At 60.3% G+C, this 21,039-nt stretch overlaps 1 long non-coding RNA gene across 4 annotated transcripts; it reads right to left on the minus strand.

The window, feature by feature from the left end:
- Positions 1–182: 182 nt before the first annotated feature.
- Positions 183–18,923, minus strand: LOC129526258 (uncharacterized). 4 transcript variants are annotated; one of them, XR_010130601.1, is made up of 8 exons: positions 18,284–18,921; positions 17,615–17,759; positions 15,251–15,395; positions 12,966–13,110; positions 10,682–10,826; positions 3,446–5,529; positions 2,679–2,823; positions 183–538 (listed from the first exon to the last, which is right to left on the minus strand). It is a non-coding gene; the product is annotated as an uncharacterized lncRNA (long non-coding RNA). The 4 variants fall into 4 exon arrangements; XR_010130598.1 differs by lacking the exon at positions 183–538 and having other exon boundaries at positions 2,260–2,823; positions 18,284–18,923; XR_010130599.1 differs by lacking the exons at positions 183–538; positions 17,615–17,759; positions 18,284–18,921 and adding an exon at positions 15,920–16,832 and having other exon boundaries at positions 2,260–2,823.
- Between the last annotated feature and the right edge of the window lie 2,116 nt (positions 18,924–21,039).

The following is a 21,039-nucleotide window of genomic DNA, read 5'->3' on the forward strand; positions in this document are numbered from 1 at the left end:
CAGGGACTGAGAGCCAGCCCCTCTTCCCCCTCTGGCTCTTAGGACCTCCATCGCAGGAGGGGGAGGCACCCCCCACGAGGCAGGTACTGAGAGCCAGCCCCTCATCCCCCTCGGCTCTCAGGACCCCCATCGCTGGGTGGGGAGGCACCCCCCACGAGGAGGGGACTGAGAGCCTGCCCCTCTTCCCCCGGTGGCTCTTAGAACCCGCATCGCAGAAGGGGGAGGCACCCCCCGCGAGGCCGGGACTGAGAGCCAGCCCCACTTCCCCCCTGGCTCTTAGGGGCCCCATCGCAGGGGGGGAGGCAATCCCCATGAGGCGGGGACCGAGAGCCATCCCCTCATCCCCCCCGGCTTAGGACCCCCATCGCAGATCCTAAGAACCTTAGGACTCACCTGGAGGACTGTGGGTATTAAATGTCCAAGAAGAAAGCTCAAATCTGCTGAAGGCAGGTACCTTATTTGGGATTTACTATCCGACAGGGGTCTGAACGCAGCCCGGGAACAGAAAGAAAGCAGGTCATTTGCAATCCACCGGAGCCTAAGGGCAGAAAGCAGGTGAGGGAATTCTTAGAGGCTGTGGGCTTTTGTAGACTGGGCATCCCAAACTTTGCAGTATTAGCCAAGCCTTTGTATGAGGTCACAAAAGGGGCGGGAATCGGGAACCTTTGGAATGGGGATCCCAACAACAGCAAGTCTTTCATGAGTTAAAGGAAAAACTTCTGGCAGCCCCAGCCCCGGGGCTACCCGATCTGACAAAGCCTTTTCCATTGAATGCGTCAGATAGAGAAAAGATGGCAGCTGGACTTTTATCCGAAACTCTGGGGCCCTGGCTGAGGCCGGTGGCCTACGTGTCTAAACAACTAGAGAGGGTTTCTAAAGGATGGCCCCCCTGTTTGAGGGCCGTGGCATCAACTGCCCTGATAGTACAAAAAGCAAATAAGCTGACTCTTGGGCAAAACCTGAACATAAAGGCCGCCCATTTTGGGTTCGGTGACAGCCATCCCCTCTTCCCCCCACTGCCTTAGGACCCCCATCGCTGATCCTAAGATCCTTAGGACTCACCTGGAGGACTGTGGGTATTGGGTGTCCAAGAAGAAAGCTCAAATCTGCCGACGGCAGGTACCTTACTTCGGATTTACTCTCCGACAGGGGTCCGACGCCGCCCGGGAACAGAAAGAAAGCAGGTTATTTGCAATCTACCAGAGTCTAAGGGCCGAAGGCAGCCGAGAGAATGCTCAGGAGCTGTGGGGTTTTGTAGACTGTGGATCCCAAATTCTGTAGTATTAGCCAAGCCTTTGTATGAGGTCACAAAGGGGGTGGGCACTGGGAAGCTTTGGAATGGGGATCCCAACAACAGCAAGTCTTTCACGAGTTAAAGGAAAAACTTCTGGCAGCCCCAGCCCCGGGGCTACCCGATCTGACAAAGCCTTTTCCATTGTATGTGTTAGAGAGAGAAAAGATGGCAGCTGGACTTTTCACGCAAACTGTGGGGCCCTGGCTGAGGCCGGTGGCCTGCGTCTCTCAACAACTAGACAGGGTTTCTGAAGGATGGCTCCCGGGTTGGAGGGCCTTGGCAGCAACCGCCCTGCTAGAAGAAGAAGCAAATAAGCTGACTCTTGCGCAAAACCTGAACATAAAGGCCCCCCATTTTGTGGTGGCTGAGAGGCAGCCCAGTTTCCCCCCCTGGCTCTTGGGACCCCCATCGCAGAGGGGGTGGCACCACCTGCGAGCCGGGGACTGAGAGCCAGCCCCTCTTCCGCCCCAGGCTCTTAGGACACTCATCGCAGGGGGGGAGGCACGCCCCACGAGGCAGGGACTGAGAGCCAGCCCCTCTGCCCCCCCTGGCTCTCAGGATCCCCATCGCAGGGGGGGGAGGCACCTCCAACGAGGCAGGGACTGAGAGCCAGCCCCTCTTCCCCCCTGAATCTCAGGGCCCCCATCGCAGTGGGGGAGGCACCCACGGCGAGGCGGGGATTGAGAGCCAGCCCCTCATCCCCCCCGGCTCTCAGGACTCCCATCGCAGGGGGGGGAGGCACCCCTAATGAGGCACGGACTGAGAGCCAGCCCCTCTTCCCCCTCTGGCTCTTAGGACCACCATCGCAGGAGGGGGAGGCACCCCCCACGAGGCAGGGACTGAGAGCCAGCCCCTCTTCCCCTCTGGCTCTCAGGGCCCCCATCGCAGGGGGGGAGGCACCCCCGACGAGGCGGGGACTGAGAACCAGCCCCTCATCCCCCCCGGCTCTCAGGACCCCCATCGCAGAGAGGGGGAGGCACCCCCAACGAGGCAGGGACTGAGAGCCAGCCCCTCTTCCCCCTCTGGCTCTTAGGACCTCCATCGCAGGAGGGGGAGGCACCCCCCACGAGGCAGGTACTGAGAGCCAGCCCCTCATCCCCCTCGGCTCTCAGGACCCCCATCGCTGGGTGGGGAGGCACCCCCCACGAGGAGGGGACTGAGAGCCAGCCCCTCTTCCCCCTGTGGCTCTTAGAACCCGCATCGCAGAGGGGGGAGGCACCCCCCGCGAGGCGGGGACTGAGAGCCAGCCCCACTTCCCCCCTGGCTCTTAGGGGCCCCATCGCAGGGGGGGAGGCACCCCCCATGAGGCGGGGACCGAGAGCCATCCCCTCATCCCCCCCGGCTTAGGACCCCCATCGCAGATCCTAAGAACCTTAGGACCCACCTGGAGGACTGTGGGTATTAGATGTCCAAGAAGAAAGCTCAAATCTGCTGAAGGCAGGTACCTTATTTGGGATTTACTATCCGACAGGGGTCTGAACGCAGCCCGGGAACAGAAAGAAAGCAGGTCATTTGCAATCCACCGGAGCCTAAGGGCAGAAGGCAGGTGATGGAATTCTTAGGGGCTATGGGGTTTTGTAGACTGTGCATTCCAAACTTTGCAGTATTAGCCAAGCCTTTGTATGAGGTCACAAAGGGGGCAGGTGAGGGAATTCTTAGGGGCTGTTGGGTTTTGTAGACTGGGCATCCCAAACTTTGCAGTATTAGCCAAGCCTTTGTATGAGGTCACAAAGGGGGCGGGGACCACGAACCTTTGAAATGGGGATCCCAAGAAGAGCAAGTCTTTCATGAGTTAAAGGAAAAACTTCTGGCAGCCCCAGCCCTGGGGCTACCCGATCTGACAAAGCCTTTTCCATTGAATGCCTTAGATAGAGAAAAGATGGCAGCTGGACTTTTATCCGAAACTCTGGTGCCCTGGCTGAGGCCGGTGCCCTACGTGTCTAAAAAACTAGACAGGGTTTCTAAAGGATGGCCCCTCATGTTTGAGGGCCGTGGCATCAACTGCCCTCATAGTACAAGAAGCAAATAAACTGACTCTTGGGCAAAACCTGAACATAAAGGCCGCCCATTTTGGGTTCGGTGACAGCCATCCCCTCTTCCCCCCACTGCCTTAGGATCCACATCGCTGATCCTAAGATCCTTAGGACTCACCTGGAGGACTGTGGGTATTGGGTGTCCAAGAAGAAAGCTCAAATCTGCCGACGGCAGGTACCTTACTTCGGATTTACTCTCCGACAGGGGTCCGACGCCGCCCGGGAACAGAAAGAAAGCAGGTTATTTGCAATCTACCAGAGCCTAAGGGCCGAAGGCAGCCGAGAGAATTCTCAGGAGCTGTGGGGTTTTGTAGACTGTGGATCCCAAATTCTGTAGTATTAGCCAAGCCTTTGTATGAGGTCACAAAGGGGGTGGGCACTGGGAAGCTTTGGAATGGGGATCCCAACAACAGCAAGTCTTTCATGAGTTAAAGGAAAAACTTCTGGCAGCCCCAGCCCCGGGGCTACCCGATCTGACAAAGCCTTTTCCATTGTATGTGTTAGAGAGAGAAAAGATGGCAGCTGGACTTTTCACCCAAACTGTGGGGCCCCGGCTGAGGCCGGTGGCCTACGTCTCTCAACAACTAGACAGGGTTTCTGAAGGATGGCTCCCCTGTTGGAGGGCCTTGGCAGCAACTGCCCTGCTAGAAGAAGAAGCAAATAAGCTGACTCTTGCGCAAAACCTGAACATAAAGGCCCCCCATTTTGTGGTGGCTGAGAGGCAGCCCAGTTTCCCCCCCTGGCTCTTGGGACCCCCATCGCAGAGGGGGTGGCACCACCTGCGAGCCGGGGACTGAGAGCCAGCCCCTCTTCCGCCCCAGGCTCTTAGGACACTCATCGCAGGGGGTGAGGCACCCCCCACGAGGCAGGGACTGAGAGCCAGCCCCTCTGCCCCCCCTGGCTCTCAGGACCCCCATTGCAGGGGGGGGAGGCACCCCCAACGAGGCAGGGACTGAGAGCCAGCCCCTCTTCCCCCCTGAATCTCAGGGCCCCCATCGCAGTGGGGGAGGCACCCACGGCGAGGCGGGGATTGAGAGCCAGCCCCTCATCCCCCCCGGCTCTCAGGACTCCCATCGCAGGGGGGGGAGGCACCCCCCATGAGGCAGAGACTGAGAGCCAGCCCCTCTTCCCCCTCTGGCTCTTAGGACCACCATCGCAGGAGGGGGAGGCACCCCCCACGAGGCAGGGACTCAGAGGCAGCCCCTCTTCCGCCCCCGGCTCTTAGGACCCCCATCGTTGGGTGGGAGGCACCCCCCACGAGGCGGGGACTGAGAGCCAGCCCGTCTTTCCCCTCAGGCTCTTAGGACACCAATCGGAGGTGGGGGGAGGCACCCCCAACGAGGCAGGGACTGAGAGCCAGCCCCTCTTCCCCCCTGAATCTCAGGGCCCCCCCCATCGCAGTGGGGGAGGCACCCACGGCGAGGCGGGGATTGAGAGCCAGCCCCTCATCCCCCCCGGCTCTCAGGACTCCCATCGCAGGGGGGGGGAGGCACCCCCCATGAGGCAGAGACTGAGAGCCAGCCCCTCTTCCCCCTCTGGCTCTTAGGACCACCATCGCAGGAGGGGGAGGCACCCCCCACGAGGCAGGGACTGAGAGCCAGCCCCTCTGCCCCCCTGGCTCTCAGGACCCCCATCGCAGAGGGGGGGAGGCACCCCCAACGAGGCAGGGACTGAGAGCCAGCCCCTCTTCCCCCTCTGGCTCTTAGGACCTCCATCGCAGGAGGGGGAGGCACCCCCCACGAGGCAGGTACTGAGAGCCAGCCCCTCATCCCCCTCGGCTCTCAGGACCCCCATCGCTGGGTGGGGAGGCACCCCCCACGAGGAGGGGACTGAGAGCCAGCCCCTCTTCCCCCTGTGGCTCTTAGAACCCGCATCGCAGAGGGGGGAGGCACCCCCCGCGAGGCGGGGACTGAGAGCCAGCCCCACTTCCCCCCTGGCTCTTAGGGGCCCCATCGCAGGGGGGGAGGCACCCCCCATGAGGCGGGGACCGAGAGCCATCCCCTCATCCCCCCCGGCTTAGGACCCCCATCGCAGATCCTAAGAACCTTAGGACCCACCTGGAGGACTGTGGGTATTAGATGTCCAAGAAGAAAGCTCAAATCTGCTGAAGGCAGGTACCTTATTTGGGATTTACTATCCGACAGGGGTCTGAACGCAGCCCGGGAACAGAAAGAAAGCAGGTCATTTGCAATCCACCGGAGCCTAAGGGCAGAAAGCAGGTGAGGGAATTCTTAGAGGCTGTGGGCTTTTGTAGACTGGGCATCCCAAACTTTGCAGTATTAGCCAAGCCTTTGTATGAGGTCACAAAAGGGGCGGGAATCGGGAACCTTTGGAATGGGGATCCCAACAACAGCAAGTCTTTCATGAGTTAAAGGAAAAACTTCTGGCAGCCCCAGCCCCGGGGCTACCCGATCTGACAAAGCCTTTTCCATTGAATGCGTCAGATAGAGAAAAGATGGCAGCTGGACTTTTATCCAAAACTCTGGGGCCCTGGCTGAGGCCGGTGGCCTACGTGTCTAAACAACTAGAGAGGGTTTCTAAAGGATGGCCCCCCTGTTTGAGGGCCGTGGCATCAACTGCCCTGATAGTACAAGAAGCAGATAAGCCGACTCTTGGGCAAAACCTGAACACAAAGGCCGCCCATTTTGGGTTCGGTGACAGCCATCCCCTCTTCCCCTCACTGCCTTAGGACCCCCATCGCTGATCCTAAGATCCTTAGGACTCACCTGGAGGACTGTGGGTATTGGGTGTCCAAGAAGAAAGCTCAAATCTGCCGACGGCAGGTACCTTACTTCGGATTTACTCTCCGACAGGGGTCCGACGCCGCCCGGGAACAGAAAGAAAGCAGGTTATTTGCAATCTACCAGAGTCTAAGGGCCGAAGGCAGCCGAGAGAATGCTCAGGAGCTGTGGGGTTTTGTAGACTGTGGATCCCAAATTCTGTAGTATTAGCCAAGCCTTTGTATGAGGTCAGAAAGGGGGTGGGCACTGGGAAGCTTTGGAATGGGGATCCCAACAACAGCAAGTCTTTCACGAGTTAAAGGAAAAACTTCTGGCAGCCCCAGCCCCGGGGCTACCCGATCTGACAAAGCCTTTTCCATTGTATGTGTTAGAGAGAGAAAAGATGGCAGCTGGACTTTTCACCCAAACTGTGGGGCCCTGGCTGAGGCCGGTGGCCTACGTCTCTCAACAACTAGACAGGGTTTCTGAAGGATGGCTCCCGGGTTGGAGGGCCTTGGCAGCAACCGCCCTGCTAGAAGAAGAAGCAAATAAGCTGACTCTTGCGCAAAACCTGAACATAAAGGCCCCCCATTTTGTGGTGGCTGAGAGGCAGCCCAGTTTCCCCCCCTGGCTCTTGGGACCCCCATCGCAGAGGGGGTGGCACCACCTGCGAGCCGGGGACTGAGAGCCAGCCCTTCTTCCGCCCCAGGCTCTTAGGACACTCATCGCAGGGGGGGAGGCACCCCCACGAGGCAGGGACTGAGAGCCAGCCCCTCTGCCCCCCCCGGCTCTCAGGACCCCCATCGCAGGGGGGGGAGGCACCCCCAACGAGGCAGGGACTGAGAGCCAGCCCCTCTTTCCCCTGAATCTCAGGGCCCCCATCGCAGTGGGGGAGGCACCCACGGCGAGGCGGGGATTGAGAGCCAGCCCCTCATCCCCCCCGGCTCTCAGGACTCCCATCGCAGGGGGGGGAGGCACCCCCCATGAGGCAGAGACTGAGAGCCAGCCCCTCTTCCCCCTCTGGCTCTTAGGACCACCATCGCAGGAGGGGGAGGCACCCCCCACGAGGCAGGGACTCAGAGGCAGCCCCACTTCCGCCCCCGGCTCTTAGGACCGCGATCGTTGGGTGGGAGGCACCCCCGACGAGGCGGGGACTGAGAACCAGCCCCTCATCCCCCCCGGCTCTCAGGACCCCCATCGCAGAGGGGGGGAGGCACCCCCAACGAGGCAGGGACTGAGAGCCAGCCCCTCTTCCCCCTCTGGCTCTTTGGACCTCCATCGCAGAAGGGGAAGGCACCCCCCACGATGCAGGTACTGAGAGCCAGCCACTCTTCCCCCCTGGCTCTCAGGGCCCCCATCGCAGGGGGGAGGCACCCACCTCGAGGCGGGGAATGAGAGCCAGCCCCTCATCCCCCATGGCTCTCAGGACCCCCATCGCAGAGGGGGGAGGCAACCCCCACGAGGCAGGGACTGAGAGCCAGCCCCTCTTCCCCCTATAGCTCTTAGGACAGCCATCGCAGGGGGGGAGGCACCCCCAACGAGGCACGGACTGAGAGCCAGCCCCTCTTCCCCCCTGGCTTTCAGGGCCCACACCGCAGGGGGGGGAGGCACCCCCAACGAGGCACGGAATGAGAGCCAGCCCCTCTTCCCCCCTGGTTTTCAGGGCCCCCATCGCAGGGAGGGAGGCACCCCCCACGAGGCGGGGACTGAGAACCAGCCCCTCATCCCCCCGGCTCTCAGGACCCCCATCGCAGTGGGGGGGAGGCACCCCCCATGAGGCAGGTACTGAGAGCCAGCCTCTCTTCCCCCTGTGGCTCTTACAACCCGCATCGCAGAGGGGGGAGGCACCCCCCGCGAGACGGGGACTGGGAGCCAGCCCCTCATCCCCCCCTGGCTTAGGACCCCCATCGCGGATCCTAAGAACCTTTGGACCCACCTGGAGGACTGTGGTATTAGGTGTCCAAGAAGAAAGCTCAAATCTGCCCACAGCAGGTACCTTACTTGGGATTTACTATCCGACAGGGGTCCAAACGCAGCCCGGGAACAGAAAGAAAGCAGGACATTTGCAATCTACCGGAGCCTAAGGGCAGAAGGCAGGTGATGGAATTCTTAGGGGCTATGGGGTTTTGTAGACTGTGCATTCCAAACTTTGCAGTATTAGCCAAGCCTTTGTATGAGGTCACAAAGGGGGCAGGTGAGGGAATTCTTAGGGGCTGTTGGGTTTTGTAGACTGGGCATCCCAAACTTTGCAGTATTAGCCAAGCCTTTGTATGAGGTCACAAAGGGGGCGGGGACCACGAACCTTTGAAATGGGGATCCCAAGAAGAGCAAGTCTTTCATGAGTTAAAGGAAAAACTTCTGGCAGCCCCAGCCCTGGGGCTACCCGATCTGACAAAGCCTTTTCCATTGAATGCGTTAGATAGAGAAAAGATGGCAGCTGGACTTTTAACGGATACTCTGGTGCCCTGGCTGAGGCCGGTGCCCTACGTGTCTAAAAAACTAGACAGGGTTTCTAAAGGATGGCCCCTCATGTTTGAGGGCCGTGGCATCAACTGCCCTCATAGTACAAGAAGCAAATAAACTGACTCTTGGGCAAAACCTGAACATAAAGGCCGCCCATTTTGGGTTCGGTGACAGCCATCCCCTCTTCCCCCCACTGCCTTAGGATCCACATCGCTGATCCTAAGATCCTTAGGACTCACCTGGAGGACTGTGGGTATTGGGTGTCCAAGAAGAAAGCTCAAATCTGCCGACGGCAGGTACCTTACTTGGGATTTACTCTCCGACAGGGGTCCGACGCCGCCCGGGAACAGAAAGAAAGCAGGTTATTTGCAATCTACCAGAGCCTAAGGGCCGAAGGCAGCCGAGAGAATTCTCAGGAGCTGTGGGGTTTTGTAGACTGTGGATCCCAAATTCTGTAGTATTAGCCAAGCCTTTGTATGAGGTCACAAAGGGGGTGGGCACTGGGAAGCTTTGGAATGGGGATCCCAACAACAGCAAGTCTTTCATGAGTTAAAGGAAAAACTTCTGGCAGCCCCAGCCCCGGGGCTACCCGATCTGACAAAGCCTTTTCCATTGTATGTGTTAGAGAGAGAAAAGATGGCAGCTGGACTTTTCACCCAAACTGTGGGGCCCCGGCTGAGGCCGGTGGCCTACGTCTCTCAACAACTAGACAGGGTTTCTGAAGGATGGCTCCCCTGTTGGAGGGCCTTGGCAGCAACTGCCCTGCTAGAAGAAGAAGCAAATAAGCTGACTCTTGCGCAAAACCTGAACATAAACGCCCCCCATTTTGTGGTGGCTGAGAGGCAGCCCAGTTTCCCCCCCTGGCTCTTGGGACCCCCATCGCAGAGGGGGTGGCACCACCTGCGAGCCGGGGACTGAGAGCCAGCCCCTCTTCCGCCCCAGGCTCTTAGGACACTCATCGCAGGGGGGGAGGCACCCCCCACGAGGCAGGGACTGAGAGCCAGCCCCTCTGCCCCCCCTGGCTCTCAGGACCCCCATTGCAGGGGGGGGAGGCACCCCCAACGAGGCAGGGACTGAGAGCCAGCCCCTCTTCCCCCCTGAATCTCAGGGCCCCCATCGCAGTGGGGGAGGCACCCACGGCGAGGCGGGGATTGAGAGCCAGCCCCTCATCCCCCCCGGCTCTCGGGACTCCCATCGCAGGGGGGGGAGGCACCCCCCATGAGGCAGAGACTGAGAGCCAGCCCCTCTTCCCCCTCTGGCTCTTAGGACCACCATCGCAGGAGGGGGAGGCACCCCCCACGAGGCAGGGACTCAGAGGCAGCCCCTCTTCCGCCCCCGGCTCTTAGGACCCCCATCGTTGGGTGGGAGGCACCCCCCACGAGGCGGGGACTGAGAGCCAGCCCGTCTTTCCCCTCTGGCTCTTAGGACACCAATCGCAGGTGGGGGGAGGCACCCCCAACGAGGCAGGGACTGAGAGCCAGCCCCTCTTCCCCCCTGGCTCTCAGGGCCCCCATCGCAGGGGGGAGGCACCCACCTCGAGGCGGGGAATGAGAGCCAGCCCCTCATCCCCCCTGGCTCTCAGGGCCCCCATCGCAGGGGGGGTAGGCACCCCCAACGAGGCACGGAATGAGAGCCAGCCCCTCTTCCCCCCTGGCTCTCAGGGCCCCCATCGCAGGGGGGGAGGCACCCCCGACGAGGCGGGGACTGAGAACCAGCCCCTCATCCTCCCCGGCTCTCAGGACCCCCATCGCAGAGGGGGGGAGGCACCCCCAACGAGGCAGGGACTGAGAGCCAGCCCCTCTTCCCCCTCTGGCTCTTAGGACCTCCATCGCAGGAGGGGGAGGCACCCCCCACGAGGCAGGTACTGAGAGCCAGCCCCTCATCCCCCTCGGCTCTCAGGACCCCCATCGCTGGGTGGGGAGGCACCCCCCACGAGGAGGGGACTGAGAGCCAGCCCCTCTTCCCCCTGTGGCTCTTAGAACCCGCATCGCAGAAGGGGGAGGCACCCCCCGCGAGGCCGGGACTGAGAGCCAGCCCCACTTCCCCCCTGGCTCTTAGGGGCCCCATCGCAGGGGGGGAGGCAATCCCCATGAGGCGGGGACCGAGAGCCATCCCCTCATCCCCCCCGGCTTAGGACCCCCATCGCAGATCCTAAGAACCTTAGGACCCACCTGGAGGACTGTGGGTATTAGATGTCCAAGAAGAAAGCTCAAATCTGCTGAAGGCAGGTACCTTATTTGGGATTTACTATCCGACAGGGGTCTGAACGCAGCCCGGGAACAGAAAGAAAGCAGGTCATTTGCAATCCACCGGAGCCTAAGGGCAGAAAGCAGGTGAGGGAATTCTTAGAGGCTGTGGGCTTTTGTAGACTGGGCATCCCAAACTTTGCAGTATTAGCCAAGCCTTTGTATGAGGTCACAAAAGGGGCGGGAATCGGGAACCTTTGGAATGGGGATCCCAACAACAGCAAGTCTTTCATGAGTTAAAGGAAAAACTTCTGGCAGCCCCAGCCCCGGGGCTACCCGATCTGACAAAGCCTTTTCCATTGAATGCGTCAGATAGAGAAAAGATGGCAGCTGGACTTTTATCCGAAACTCTGGGGCCCTGGCTGAGGCCGGTGGCCTACGTGTCTAAACAACTAGAGAGGGTTTCTAAAGGATGGCCCCCCTGTTTGAGGGCCGTGGCATCAACTGCCCTGATAGTACAAGAAGCAGATAAGCCGACTCTTGGGCAAAACCTGAACACAAAGGCCGCCCATTTTGGGTTCGGTGACAGCCATCCCCTCTTCCCCTCACTGCCTTAGGACCCCCATCGCTGATCCTAAGATCCTTAGGACTCACCTGGAGGACTGTGGGTATTGGGTGTCCAAGAAGAAAGCTCAAATCTGCCGACGGCAGGTACCTTACTTCGGATTTACTCTCCGACAGGGGTCCGACGCCGCCCGGGAACAGAAAGAAAGCAGGTTATTTGCAATCTACCAGAGCCTAAGGGCCGAAGGCAGCCGAGAGAATTCTCAGGAGCTGTGGGGTTTTGTAGACTGTGGATCCCAAATTCTGTAGTATTAGCCAAGCCTTTGTATGAGGTCACAAAGGGGGTGGGCACTGGGAAGCTTTGGAATGGGGATCCCAACAACAGCAAGTCTTTCATGAGTTAAAGGAAAAACTTCTGGCAGCCCCAGCCCCGGGGCTACCCGATCTGACAAAGCCTTTTCCATTGTATGTGTTAGAGAGAGAAAAGATGGCAGCTGGACTTTTCACTCAAACTGTGGGGCCCCGGCTGAGGCCGGTGGCCTACGTCTCTCAACAACTAGACAGGGTTTCTGAAGGATGGCTCCCCTGTTGGAGGGCCTTGGCAGCAACTGCCCTGCTAGAAGAAGAAGCAAATAAGCTGACTCTTGCGCAAAACCTGAACATAAAGGCCCCCCATTTTGTGGTGGCTGAGAGGCAGCCCAGTTTCCCCCCCTGGCTCTTGGGACCCCCATCGCAGAGGGGGTGGCACCACCTGCGAGCCGGGGACTGAGAGCCAGCCCCTCTTCCGCCCCAGGCTCTTAGGACACTCATCGCAGGGGGGGAGGCACCCCCCACGAGGCAGGGACTGAGAGCCAGCCCCTCTGCCCCCCCTGGCTCTCAGGACCCCAATCGCGGGGGGGGGAGGCACCCCCAATGAGGCAGGGACTGAGAGCCAGCCCCTCTTCCCCCCTGAATCTCAGGGCCCCCATCGCAGTGGGGGAGGCACCCACGGCGAGGCGGGGATTGAGAGCCAGCCCCTCATCCCCCCTGGCTCTCAGGACCCCCATCGCAGAGGGGGGAGGCAACCCCCACGAGGCGGGGACTGAGAGCCAGCCCCTCTTCCCCCCTGGCTCTCAGGGCCCCCATCGCAGGGGGGGGAGGCACCCCCAACGAGGCACGGAATGAGAGCCAGCCCCTCTTCCCCCCTGGCTCTCAGGGCCCCCATCGCAGGGGGGGAGGCACCCCCGACGAGGCGGGGACTGAGAACCAGCCCCTCATCCCCCCCGGCTCTCAGGACCCCCATCGCAGAGGGGGGGAGGCACCCCCAACGAGGCAGGGACTGAGAGCCAGCCCCTCTTCCCCCTCTGGCTCTTAGGACCTCCATCGCAGGAGGGGGAGGCACCCCCCACGAGGCAGGTACTGAGAGCCAGCCCCTCATCCCCCTCGGCTCTCAGGACCCCCATCGCTGGGTGGGGAGGCACCCCCCACGAGGAGGGGACTGAGAGCCAGCCCCTCTTCCCCCTGTGGCTCTTAGAACCCGCATCGCAGAAGGGGGAGGCACCCCCCGCGAGGCCGGGACTGAGAGCCAGCCCCACTTCCCCCCTGGCTCTTAGGGGCCCCATCGCAGGGGGGGAGGCAATCCCCATGAGGCGGGGACCGAGAGCCATCCCCTCATCCCCCCCGGCTTAGGACCCCCATCGCAGATCCTAAGAACCTTAGGACCCACCTGGAGGACTGTGGGTATTAGATGTCCAAGAAGAAAGCTCAAATCTGCTGAAGGCAGGTACCTTATTTGGGATTTACTATCCGACAGGGGTCTGAACGCAGCCCGGGAACAGAAAGAAAGCAGGTCATTTGCAATCCACCGGAGCCTAAGGGCAGAAAGCAGGTGAGGGAATTCTTAGAGGCTGTGGGCTTTTGTAGACTGGGCATCCCAAACTTTGCAGTATTAGCCAAGCCTTTGTATGAGGTCACAAAAGGGGCGGGAATCGGGAACCTTTGGAATGGGGATCCCAACAACAGCAAGTCTTTCATGAGTTAAAGGAAAAACTTCTGGCAGCCCCAGCCCCGGGGCTACCCGATCTGACAAAGCCTTTTCCATTGAATGCGTCAGATAGAGAAAAGATGGCAGCTGGACTTTTATCCGAAACTCTGGGGCCCTGGCTGAGGCCGGTGGCCTACGTGTCTAAACAACTAGAGAGGGTTTCTAAAGGATGGCCCCCCTGTTTGAGGGCCGTGGCATCAACTGCCCTGATAGTACAAGAAGCAGATAAGCCGACTCTTGGGCAAAACCTGAACACAAAGGCCGCCCATTTTGGGTTCGGTGACAGCCATCCCCTCTTCCCCCCACTGCCTTAGGACCCCCATCGCTGATCCTAAGATCCTTAGGACTCACCTGGAGGACTGTGGGTATTGGGTGTCCAAGAAGAAAGCTCAAATCTGCCGACGGCAGGTACCTTACTTCGGATTTACTCTCCGACAGGGGTCCGACGCCGCCCGGGAACAGAAAGAAAGCAGGTTATTTGCAATCTACCAGAGCCTAAGGGCCGAAGGCAGCCGAGAGAATTCTCAGGAGCTGTGGGGTTTTGTAGACTGTGGATCCCAAATTCTGTAGTATTAGCCAAGCCTTTGTATGAGGTCACAAAGGGGGTGGGCACTGGGAAGCTTTGGAATGGGGATCCCAACAACAGCAAGTCTTTCATGAGTTAAAGGAAAAACTTCTGGCAGCCCCAGCCCCGGGGCTACCCGATCTGACAAAGCCTTTTCCATTGTATGTGTTAGAGAGAGAAAAGATGGCAGCTGGACTTTTCACCCAAACTGTGGGGCCCTGGCTGAGGCCGGTGGCCTACGTCTCTCAACAACTAGACAGGGTTTCTGAAGGATGGCTCCCCTGTTGGAGGGCCTTGGCAGCAACTGCCCTGCTAGAAGAAGAAGCAAATAAGCTGACTCTTGCGCAAAACCTGAACATAAAGGCCCCCCATTTTGTGGTGGCTGAGAGGCAGCCCAGTTTCCCCCCCTGGCTCTTGGGACCCCCATCGCAGAGGGGGTGGCACCACCTGCGAGCCGGGGACTGAGAGCCAGCCCCTCTTCCGCCCCAGGCTCTTAGGACACTCATCGCGGGGGGGGGAGGCACCCCCCACGAGGCAGGGACTGAGAGCCAGCCCCTCTGCCCCCCCTGGCTCTCAGGACCCCAATCGCGGGGGGGGGAGGCACCCCCAATGAGGCAGGGACTGAGAGCCAGCCCCTCTTCCCCCCTGAATCTCAGGGCCCCCATCGCAGTGGGGGAGGCACCCACGGCGAGGCGGGGATTGAGAGCCAGCCCCTCATCCCCCCTGGCTCTCAGGACCCCCATCGCAGAGGGGGGAGGCAACCCCCACGAGGCGGGGACTGAGAGCCAGCCCCTCTTCCCCCCTGGCTCTCAGGGTCCCCATCGCAGGGGGGGGAGGCACCCCCAACGAGGCACGGAATGAGAGCCAGCCCCTCTTCCCCCCTGGCTCTCAGGGCCCCCATCGCAGGGGGGAAGGCACCCCCGACGAGGCGGGGACTGAGAACCAGCCCCTCATCCCCCCCGGCTCTCAGGACCCCCATCGCAGAGGGGGGGAGGCACCCCCAACGAGGCAGGGACTGAGAGCCAGCCCCTCTTCCCCCTCTGGCTCTTAGGACCTCCATCGCAGGAGGGGGAGGCACCCCCCACGAGGCAGGTACTGAGAGCCAGCCCCTCATCCCCCTCGGCTCTCAGGACCCCCATCGCTGGGTGGGGAGGCACCCCCCACGAGGAGGGGACTGAGAGCCAGCCCCTCTTCCCCCTGTGGCTCTTAGAACCCGCATCACAGAAGGGGGAGGCACCCCCCGCGAGGCCGGGACTGAGAGCCAGCCCCACTTCCCCCCTGGCTCTTAGGGGCCCCATCGCAGGGGGGGAGGCAATCCCCATGAGGCGGGGACCGAGAGCCATCCCCTCATCCCCCCCGGCTTAGGACCCCCATCGCAGATCCTAAGAACCTTAGGACCCACCTGGAGGACTGTGGGTATTAGATGTCCAAGAAGAAAGCTCAAATCTGCTGAAGGCAGGTACCTTATTTGGGATTTACTATCCGACAGGGGTCTGAACGCAGCCCGGGAACAGAAAGAAAGCAGGTCATTTGCAATCCACCGGAGCCTAAGGGCAGAAAGCAGGTGAGGGAATTCTTAGAGGCTGTGGGCTTTTGTAGACTGGGCATCCCAAACTTTGCAGTATTAGCCAAGCCTTTGTATGAGGTCACAAAAGGGGCGGGAATCGGGAACCTTTGGAATGGGGATCCCAACAACAGCAAGTCTTTCACGAGTTAAAGGAAAAACTTCTGGCAGCCCCAGCCCCGGGGCTACCCGATCTGACAAAGCCTTTTCCATTGAATGCGTCAGATAGAGAAAAGATGGCAGCTGGACTTTTATCCGAAACTCTGGGGCCCTGGCTGAGGCCGGTGGCCTACGTGTCTAAACAACTAGAGAGGGTTTCTAAAGGATGGCCCCCCTGTTTGAGGGCCGTGGCATCAACTGCCCTGATAGTACAAGATGCAAATAAGCTGACTCTTGGGCAAAACCTGAACATAAAGGCCGCCCATTTTGGGTTCGGTGACAGCCATCCCCTCTTCCCCCCACTGCCTTAGGACCCCCATCGCTGATCCTAAGATCCTTAGGACTCACCTGGAGGACTGTGGGTATTGGGTGTCCAAGAAGAAAGCTCAAATCTGCCGACGGCAGGTACCTTACTTCGGATTTACTCTCCGACAGGGGTCCGACGCCGCCCGGGAACAGAAAGAAAGCAGGTTATTTGCAATCTACCAGAGCCTAAGGGCCGAAGGCAGCCGAGAGAATTCTCAGGAGCTGTGGGGTTTTGTAGACTGTGGATCCCAAATTCTGTAGTATTAGCCAAGCCTTTGTATGAGGTCACAAAGGGGGTGGGCACTGGGAAGCTTTGGAATGGGGATCCCAACAACAGCAAGTCTTTCATGAGTTAAAGGAAAAACTTCTGGCAGCCCCAGCCCCGGGGCTACCCGATCTGACAAAGCCTTTTCCATTGTATGTGTTAGAGAGAGAAAAGATGGCAGCTGGACTTTTCACCCAAACTGTGGGGCCCCGGCTGAGGCCGGTGGCCTACGTCTCTCAACAACTACACAGGGTTTCTGAAGGATGGCTCCCCTGTTGGAGGGCCTTGGCAGCAACTGCCCTGCTAGAAGAAGAAGCAAATAAGCTGACTCTTGCGCAAAACCTGAACATAAAGGCCCCCCATTTTGTGGTGGCTGAGAGGCAGCCCAGTTTCCCCCCCTTGGCTCTTGGAACCCCCATCGCAGAGGGGGTGGCACCACCTGCGAGCCGGGGACTGAGAGCCAGCCCCTCTTCCACCCCAGGCTCTTAGGACACTCATCGCAGGGGGGGAGGCACCCCCCACGAGGCAGGGACTGAGAGCCAGCCCCTCTGCCCCCCCTGGCTCTCAGGACCCCCATCGCAGGGGGGGGAGGCACCCCCAACGAGGCAGGGACTGAGAGCCAGCCCCTCTTCCCCCCTGAATCTCAGGGCCCCCATCGCAGTGGGGGAGGCACCCACGGCGAGGCAGGGATTGAGAGCCAGCCCCTCATCCCCCCCGGCTCTCAGGACTCCCATCGCAGGGGGGGGAGGCACCCCCCATGAGGCAGAGACTGAGAACCAGCCCCTCTTCCCCCTCTGGCTCTTAGGACCACCATCGCAGGAGGGGGAGGCACCCCCCACGAGGCAGGGACTGAGAACCAGCCCCTCTGCCCCCCCTGGCTCTCAGGACCCCCATCGCAGGGGGGGAGGCACCCCCAACGAGGCAGGGACTGAGAGCCAGCCCCTCTTCCCCTCTGGCTCTCAGGGCCCCCATCGCAGGGGGGGAGGCACCCCCGACGAGGCGGGGACTGAGAACCAGCCCCTCATCCCCCCCGGCTCTCAGGACCCCCATCGCAGAGGGGGGGAGGCACCCCCAACGAGGCAGGGACTGAGAGCCAGCCCCTCTTCCCCCTCTGGCTCTTAGGACCTCCATCGCAGGAGGGGGAGGCACCCCCCACGAGGCAGGTACTGAGAGCCAGCCCCTCATCCCCCTCGGCTCTCAGGACCCCCATCGCTGGGTGGGGAGGCACCCCCCACGAGGAGGGGACTGAGAGCCAGCCCCTCTTCCCCCTGTGGCTCTTAGAACCCGCATCGCAGAGGGGGGAGGCACCCCCCGCGAGGCGGGGACTGAGAGCAAGCCCCACTTCCCCCCTGGCTCTTAGGGGCCCCATCGCGGGGGGGAGGCACCCCCCATGAGGCGGGGACCGAGAGCCATCCCCTCATCCCCCCCGGCTTAGGACCCCCATCGCAGATCCTAAGAACCTTAGGACCCACCTGGAGGACTGTGGGTATTAGATGTCCAAGAAGAAAGCTCAAATCTGCTGAAGGCAGGTACCTTATTTGGGATTTACTATCCGACAGGGGTCTGAACGCAGCCCGGGAACAGAAAGAAAGCAGGTCATTTGCAATCCACCGGAGCCTAAGGGCAGAAAGCAGGTGAGGGAATTCTTAGAGGCTGTGGGCTTTTGTAGACTGGGCATCCCAAACTTTGCAGTATTAGCCAAGCCTTTGTATGAGGTCACAAAAGGGGCGGGAATCGGGAACCTTTGGAATGGGGATCCCAACAACAGCAAGTCTTTCAGGAGTTAAAGGAAAAACTTCTGGCAGCCCCAGCCCCGGGGCTACCCGATCTGACAAAGCCTTTTCCATTGAATGCGTCAGATAGAGAAAAGATGGCAGCTGGACTTTTATCCGAAACTCTGGGGTCCTGGCTGAGGCCGGTGGCCTACGTATCTAAACAACTAGAGAGGGTTTCTAAAGGATGGCCCCCCTGTTTGAGGGCCGTGGCATCAACTGCCCTGATAGTACAAGAAGCAAATAAGCTGACTCTTGGGCAAAACCTGAACATAAAGGCCGCCCATTTTGGGTTCGGTGACAGCCATCCCCTCTTCCCCCCACTGCCTTAGGACCCCCATCGCTGATCCTAAGATCCTTAGGACTCACCTGGAGGACTGTGGGTATTGGGTGTCCAAGAAGAAAGCTCAAATCTGCCGACGGCAGGTACCTTACTTCGGATTTACTCTCCGACAGGGGTCCGACGCCGCCCGGGAACAGAAAGAAAGCAGGTTATTTGCAATCTACCAGAGTCTAAGGGCCGAAGGCAGGTGTGAGAATTCTTAGAGGCTGTGGGCTTTTGTAGACTGGGCATCCCAAACTTTGCAGTATTAGCCAAGCCTTTGTATGAGGTCACAAAGGGGGCGGGGACCGGGAACCTTTGGAATGGGGATCCCAACAACAGCATGTCTTTCATGAATTAAAGGAAAAACTTCTGGCAGCCCCAGCCCTGGGGCTACCCGATCTCACAAAGGCTTTTCCACTGAATGCGTCAGATAGAGAAAAGATGGCAGCTGGACTTTTATCCGAAACTCTGGGGCCCTGGCTGAGGCTGGTGGCCTATGTCTCTAAACAACTAGACAGGGTTTATAAGGATGGCCCCCCTGTTTGAGGGCCGTGGCATCAACTGCCCTGATAGTACAAGAAGCAAATAAGCTGACTCTTGGACAAAACCACAACATAAAGGCTGCCCATTTTGGGGTGGGTGAGAGCCAGCCCCTCTTCCCCAGCTGCTTTATGACCCCCATCGCAGATCCTAAGATCCTTAGGACCCACCTGGAGGACTGTGGGTATTAGATGTCCAAGAAGAAAGCTCAAATCTGCGGACCTCAGGTACCTTACTTGGGATTTACTCTCCGACAGGGGTCCGACGCCACCCAGGAACAGAAAGAAAGCAGGTTATTTGCAATCTACCAGAGCCTAAGGGCCGAAGGTAGGCGAGAGAATTCTCAGGAGCTGTGGGGTTTTGTTGACTGTGGATCCCAAACTGTGGAGTATTAGGCAAGTCTTTGTATGAGGTCACAAAGGGTGCGGGGACCGGGAACCTTTGGAATGGGGATCCCAACAACAGCAAGTCTTTCATGAGTTAAAGGAAAAACTTCTGGCAGCCCCAGCCCCGGGGCTACCCGATCTGACAAAGCCTTTTCCATTGTATGTGTTAGAGAGAGAAAAGATGGCAGCTGGACTTTTTACCCAAACTGTGGGGCCCTGGCTGAGGCCGGTGGTCTACGTCTCTCAACAACTAGACAGGGTTTCTGAAGGATGGCTCCCGGGTTGGAGGGCCTTGGCAGCAACTGCCCTGCTAGAAGAAGAAGCAAATAAGCTGACTCTTGCGCAAAACGTGAACATAAAGGCCCCCCATTTTGTGGTGGCTGAGAGGCAGCCCATTTCCCCCCCTGGCTCTTGGGACCCCCATCGCAGAGGGGGTGGCACCACCTGCGAGCCGGGGACTGAGAGCCAGCCCCTCTTCTGCCCCAGACTCTTAGGACCCTCATCGCAGGGGGGGAGGCACCCCCCACGAGGCGGGGACTGAGAGCCAGCCCGTATTCCGCTCCAGGCTCTTAGGACCCCCATCGCAGGGGGTAAGCACCCCCTGCGAGGCGGGGACTGAGAGCCAGCCCCTCTGCCCCCCCGGCTCTCAGGACCCCCATCGCAGGTGGGGGAGGCACCCCCCACGAGGCGGGGACTGAGAGTAAGCCTCTCTTCCCCCCTGGCTCTTAGGACACACATCGCGGGGGGGGAGGCACCCCCAACGAGGCATGGACTGAGAGCCAGCCACTCTTCCCCCCTGAATCTCAGGGCCCCCATCGCAGTGGGGGAGGCTCCCACGGCGAGGCGGGGATTGTGAGCCAGCCCCTCATCCCCCCCGGCTCTCAGGACTCCCATCGCAGGGGGGGGAGGAACCCCCCATGAGGCAGAGACTGAGAGCCAGCCCCTCTTCCCCCTCTGGCTCTTAGGACCACCATCGCAGGAGGGGGAGGCACCCCCCACGAGGCAGGGACTCAGAGGCAGCCCCTCTTCCGCCCCAGGCTCTTAGGACCCCCATCGTTGGGTGGGAGGCACCCCCCACGAGGCGGGGACTGAGAGCCAGCCCGTCTTTCCCCCCTGGCTCTTAGGACACCAATCGCAGGTGGGGGGAGGCAACCCCAACGAGGCAGGGACTGAGAGCCAGCCCCTCTTCCCCCCTGGCTCTCAGGGCCCCCATCTCAGGGGGGGAGGCACCCACCACGATGTGGGGAATGAGAGCCAGCCCCTCATCCCCCATGGCTCTCAGGACCCCCATCGCAGAGGGGGGAGGCAACCCCCACGAGGCAGGGACTGAGAGCCAGCCCCTCTTCCCCCTATAGCTCTTAGGACCACCATCGCAGGAGGGGGAAGCACCCCCCACGAGATAGGGATTCAGAGGCAGCCCCTCTTCCGCCCCCCGGTTCTTAGGATCCCCAACGCAGGGGGGGAGGCACCCCCCACGAGGTGGGGACTGAAAGCCAGCCCCTTTTCCCCCCTTGGCTCTTAGGACAGCCATCGCAGGGGGGGAGGCACCCCCAACGAGGCACGGACTGAGAGCCAGCCCCTCTTCCCCCTTGGCTTTCAGGGCCCCCACCGCAGGGGGGGGAGGCACCCCCCACGAGGCGGGGACTGAGAACCAGCCCCTCTTCCCCCTGTGGCTCTTACAACCCGCATCGCAGAGCGGGGAGGCACCCCCCGCGAGATGGGGACTGGGAGCCAGCCCCTCATCCCCCCTGGCTTAGGACCCCCATCGCGGATCCTAAGAACCTTTGGACCCACCTGGAGGACTGTGGTATTAGGTGTCCAAGAAGAAAGCTCAAATCTGCCCACAGCAGGTACCTTACTTGGGATTTACTATC

Source organism: Gorilla gorilla, chromosome 14 (genome assembly GCF_029281585.2).
Source record: "Gorilla gorilla gorilla isolate KB3781 chromosome 14, NHGRI_mGorGor1-v2.1_pri, whole genome shotgun sequence".
NCBI classification, from domain to species: domain Eukaryota; kingdom Metazoa; phylum Chordata; class Mammalia; order Primates; family Hominidae; genus Gorilla; species Gorilla gorilla.